This window comes from Cariama cristata, unplaced genomic scaffold, assembly GCF_000690535.1.
Source record: "Cariama cristata isolate BGI_N322 unplaced genomic scaffold, ASM69053v1 scaffold6877, whole genome shotgun sequence".
Taxonomy (NCBI): Eukaryota; Metazoa; Chordata; class Aves; order Cariamiformes; family Cariamidae; genus Cariama; species Cariama cristata.
Genome location: NW_009628257.1, coordinates 23,128 through 29,127, shown reverse-complemented (window position 1 = coordinate 29,127; position 6,000 = coordinate 23,128).

The following is a 6,000-nucleotide window of genomic DNA, read 5'->3' as shown; positions in this document are numbered from 1 at the left end:
GGACAGTTACTTAATTTTTCTTTTCTATTCCATCTCTTTTGATCTGCAGGACTGGCTGTTGGAAAGCAGCATTTCCACAAATCCCAGAGCCAAAAAATGCATTTTATGGACTGCCTGATACAAATCCAGAGGTATGTTCTCTTTCTATTTTATATTAAATGTGTGAAATACATACAAGACCCTACTGCAAGTATTTTTTAAATGATAAGGAACTTAGCAATGACAATAATTCTTCTCTTTGCAATATTTTGAGGGATTACAAGAGAAAATCCACAGGCAAGTTTGTTAAGAAAAGTCAAATGCAGTGCTATTCCAGAACCAGAGGGCTTCTCCCCTTCCAGTCGCACAGGTGCTGATGCTCCCGTTGGCAAGTCCAGAGAGCAGCAAGGGCTGTGTGTTTTCTCAACACGAGGCACACACACGTACAGTGACACACAGAGAGAATACTAATGCAGCCAGCCACAAAGACCGGTATAGGTGCCTTTACCAGCACCACCTCAACACCTACAGTAGTCACATAAACAGGGTCACGGACATCCCATCCCTCCTGCTCCTCTCCAGCTGAGCAGGGCTGAATTTTCCCGGTGAGACATGCCCATACCCTCCCTCTCTTCCTTTGCAACAACCATGAATTCACAAGTTCCTCACATCTGATCTCTGTGTCTGGACCCTGGGTCCCCCCACCGGATCACCACCTCTCGCCTTGGGTCTCTCCAGGCGCAGGTCTCTCCTACTCACCCACTAGTCCAGCTTCAGTGAACCTCACTCGCAAGTTACATGCACAGGATAGAAAGCAAGGTGACAGAGAAAACAGTTCAAAATAAGACTTTGTAAGGTAGGAGGACAGACTGCAGCGGTCATACACAGAGTTTGACCAGACCAGTATAATGACCAGCAGTTCACTTGCTCCCTTTTCTTGTCCAGCAATTTAACATGTTATGCCCAATAATTTCTCATGGTCTGTTCAATTAGCTAAACTTCAGGCCAGTGTGTACTCCTCTGCTTTCACACCTTAGTGAAGTTAATCATTTTATATTAATTCATTTGAGATGATTTGTGGTAATCTGCATGGTGCATTGGAGAAAAGCACACATTCTCCCTGCCCACTTCCAGGCCAGTCAAAAATCATGTGTTAGCATCACAAAGTTGTTGAAATTTCACTGTTATGTCCAGCGAAGGGAAGTTTATCAGCTAAGAAACAAAGAAGACAAATATTTCTATAAAATACGCAACAAATTTTGAAATACTCTCAGAATTGTGCATAAATCAGTAGAGGTTATCTTAACCTTATGTATAAAACTAATGGAAGTTTTTATTTTCCTTACAGTTGACAGAGAGCAAAATTCAGTCAATAACATCTGACAACGAAGAGATAATATTAGTTGCTGACATAGTGAAATAACCAAGAAAAACGGAGGAATTTGAAAGTGCATTTCTTAGCTTAGGCAACTGTATATTCCTGTGGAAAGTCTAATAATATAGAGGCTTTCTGCATGTTCTTCCTTTTCTTGGCAAAAACAATAGTGCAGACGAGAGAGAATGATACCTCGTAAGTAATTTTTTTAAATGCCATTGTATTTGCTTTTAGTTTTGGCTAACTTTAACTGTTTGGGTAACTTGTCCTTATTGGATATCTTCCATTTTGAGAATATGATTGAAATATTTCGGTCAAGAAGTTTTAGTTACATTTTCATTTGTTTAAGGAAAAATAACGGGTTTTTCTCATATTAAAAAGAATAAGAATGAATTTATTGAGATGAATAAAAATTAAAAAAAAATAATTTTGGTGCCTGAATGCCACTGGTCTACTGTCAAGAATGGGCCTATTTATACTTGAAGCTTCCTCAGATCTCTTAAAGTACACATGGGCAACTAGAAAACTGAGAATGGGATCAAAAACAGGCTGACACTTTGAGTGGTGGCCTGTAGTCAATAGGAATCTCAAAGGACAGGAGTATGTCTAAAATCCTAACTAATCCTAGAGCTTAAGTGTGTTACTTACAAGTTAAGATATCAGCCACCATTAACTTGATGTCACCCCAGAATTTACTGCTGTAGGTATCTAGCTTTTTATGTTCTTGCTGCTCACTTCCCTTTTTACTACATTAATTTAGTATTTTAAAATATTGAGTGCATGCCTCCGTTAATCTCTGTGTTCTTTTGTTCAAATAGAAGGCTTTACTATTGAGCTGAACGTTAAGTTTTCAGAGCCATAGGGTTAGGATAAAGTACTGGGAAACAGCCCGGGGTGTTGTTGAATGCAGTGACTGGTCATGAGTGACGCTCCTCAAGGATCAATGCTAAGACACACAGTGTTTAGTACTAACAGTAACGTGGACAACGGGATGAAATGCATCCTTAGCAAGACTGCAGACGACAGCAAACTGAGGACACTGCCTGATATACTGGAGGGCAGGCCTGCTCTTCAGAAGGCTCTTGGCAGACTGAAGAAATGGGTTGATAGAAACCTCCTGGAGGAAATGCAAAAACTAACTGGGAAAAACTGATTGCATGCATCCTAGAGAATGACTGACCGACAGGTCTGCAGAAAGGCTCTGAGGTCCTGGTGGGTAACAAACTGAACCCAAATCAGAAGTGCTTCCTTATGGTGATGAAAACTATCCACATACTAGGCTATACTGGGAGGACTGGACCCAGCAGGTCAAGGGCAGTCACTATTCCCTCTACTCAGCACTCGTAAGTCTGCACGTGGGGTTCCATGTCCAGATTTCAGCCTCCTAGTACAAGAAAGACATTCACAAACTCAGTAAGTTCAGCAGCAGAGCACCAAGATGATTATGGGTGTCTGAAGGAACTGGGATTTTTCAGCCTGGAGAAGAGAATCTAAGGGGATCTACCACTGTCTTCCACTGTGTGTACAGAAGACAGAGTAGACTCATCTAGGAGTTGCACAGTGTGAGGATGAGAGTGAACAGTTACAAGCCACAGCAAGAGAAAGTCCAATTTGATATGAGGAAAAAGAATGATTTATGGGTCAGAGTGGTTGGATGGTCTCTGGAAAAGCCTCTGGAGAGGCTGTGGAATATTCAAAACACAACTGGGCAAGCAACTGGATCTGACACTGAAGTTGACTCTGCTTTAAGTGGGAGGTTGGACTCAATGACATTCAGAGGTACCTTCCAACCTAAGTATTTCTCTCAATATTTCTCTAAATGGCTCTTATCAAAGCTGGTAACCTTTCTAAGTCCCTGTTGTGAAAAAATGGTACCCATTTGTACACTTAAAGCAAGTGGGAGAGCTGGAGTCGTACTATGTACTGGTACAGTTGCCTAGAGAACTACTGCGTAACACATGCCTCTTCCACTTGGGAACGGGGCTTGAATTGGAAGGATCTTCTTGTTTCTTTTCAGTGCCGAGCTGTCAGTTTGAACCAGCACTTCTTTTTCTTTATTTCCTGGTGCATTTTCCACCTAATAGATAGCCTGAGGGTTAGGGCTTGGGGAAGCATAGGAAAGCCCAGTATTGGAAAAGCTGAGGAGCTCAGGTAACTCATGTGTTATAAAGGTATAATGTCCTCTAGAGCCAGTTAGTCATTTTCTTTCACTGACTGGAAGGAGTCTTTATCTCTTTTGAATCCCAAAAGGACTACTAATCTTTGCCATCATAATGCATCATAAATTGTGATTCTTATTCAAAGGAGAAAGAACTGAGGTAACAAAAGATCTTCTTCTTGTGGAGGAATGTAACCCATTTTGAGAATGTGCTCATTTTATATAGATGTAGGAATGTGTTTCTCACCCTCTGATCCAATGATATTGTAGACCAAGGAATTTGAGAATTATGCAGATCATTATTAGAAGGGAAAGGGACTAGTCTGGTGAGAGCATTTGTCCTTTTTAGGGTTCAGACATTTCCAATAGCATTTACAGTTCCTAGTATGAGGGGAGATACAGCTGGGGAAAGTAGCCTGAGGAGGCTTAGATTCTTCTGAAAATTGGAGGGTTCTCAGACTTACGAAGAAGTATCATACCTGCACAGCACAATAACTATGTATATTCGCTGGAAAGTGCTATACCTAATGCTGAGACTTTGAGGCAAGCACAGACTTACATTTCTGTTTGAGAAAGATCAGACCCTTGTGCACAGAGCAATGGTTCATCCTGGACAATGGGTACATTAGATTTGGACCAACCGTTTTTTCCTCTTTCATTTTCTATAGGAAGTGTATACCCAACTTCTGTTCTTACATATAAGATATGTAGGCTCCACCAAAGGTTTTCAGAAAATTATTTCTATTTCTGTTGTTGGTCATGGGTGTCTGATGTGGTCTTACCCTGCCACAAATTCAATTGTATGGATGGAACACTTTTGAAAGGACTACCAACTGCCTTTTCAGATAAACGATAAACATAAGGGAACCATTTCTAAAGAGATGTGAATAGGGATATCTTCTTGGATATTGTTCTTGATGTAGGCTCTGTTAGGCCGTTTTCCCAGAAGCCTGGGACACCTAAGGTTTACTTTGCCATGTTTCAAATTTGAGATTGTGTTCTGCAGGAGAAGCCCTGCTTTAGTGTTCTTGGGTAGAGTACTGTGAAATCCCTATTGTCTGTTTACTCTGCTTAGAGCAGTAGTACCTAAATGTGGCAGGCTTGAGAAGTTTCACTGCTAAATGTTCAATTTACCTGACCATTGCAGTCAACATCGCTAAGTAAGCCTTAGAAAACTGTTATTATTTCAGCCCTTAATGTTCTCCTCTGTTCCTAATAACACTGGGCCAGGTTCTGCTAACACTTTTATTAACCCACAAGTGTTTACTCTTTCCAGTGCTAGATTGCTGAGTTTCTTTACACTCGCGCTTTGCTGGATCCCTACACTGAACTGCTCATGCAATTTATCAACATAAGTGGTTTCAGAAGAGATTCTGACCTGCCAGGGGAGTCTTCCCTGTTCCAGAAGACAGGTGGAGTTCTGTCATGGTCAGGTGATGCAATCTCCCAAGTCAAGCATTTTTAGACCAAACAGAAGAAAATCTTTGGAAATTTATCATGTAGCAACAACAATATACAAGGGCATAAAGGCCATACCATATCAGAGTAAAATGTCCAGCCAGCCAATCCAGGACTTCAGCATGTTAAGATTTATCTTCATCATATATGCAATTTTACATTTTTGTGCATTGTACTTGAAATTGGTATTTCATCTGCCAATTTATCATTCAGTTACTCACTTTTATCAGGTTATTGAACTTCCTTACAGTTATCTTTGGCTTGTATTATCCCAAACTGCTTGTAAATATTTATCCATGTGAAGATCCTCCTCTTATCTCAGGGCAGCTTAGACTTTTCTCCTGGTCTAACAATGCAATGCTGATTTCTTTCTCTAACCCCTTTGATTGGCACTTAATTTTGAGCATGATCTTCCCTCGCATTCCTCTTGAAGAAAAGTCCCAGTATGACAACATCGTTGAGGGCATCTGTAGTACCAAATACTTACTGATATTTTCTGTTGTCACCTTACATCCTTTAACAAATCTTTTAATACATCTCTATCATCTGTTTGCATAATGGTTTCTGACAAGGTTCCTTTCTTGGGAAATGGTTTCTCTTATTCCTTTTACAGGTTGTTCCATAAAAACTTTTTTGGCCTTACTTACTGTGCTTTTGTATTTATCCTGTCAGAATTCACATGCTTTACTGTTTTCCTTCTGTGGATAGGACTCCAACTTCTTGAGAAATGCCTTTTTGTTTTGTACAGTCTCCCTCACCCTTTTACTTTGCGAAGCCAGAATCAACGAGATTTTTCTTTTTGAAGAGGCAAAAATCCTTACTATTTGATCTGTTTGTACTATGAATGTGGCCCAAAGAATACAATTCAACATTTGATTTAACTGTGTGGGAAGATACTGGAGCGGGCATAGCCATGTCTTTATCACATGCTGCAATAGTGGCTCCACATGTGACGTTCAGGGTCCATATCACTGCTTTTGTAGAAGCAAAGACTATTGGGTTACATTTGTACAGAATAACAGTATTATTG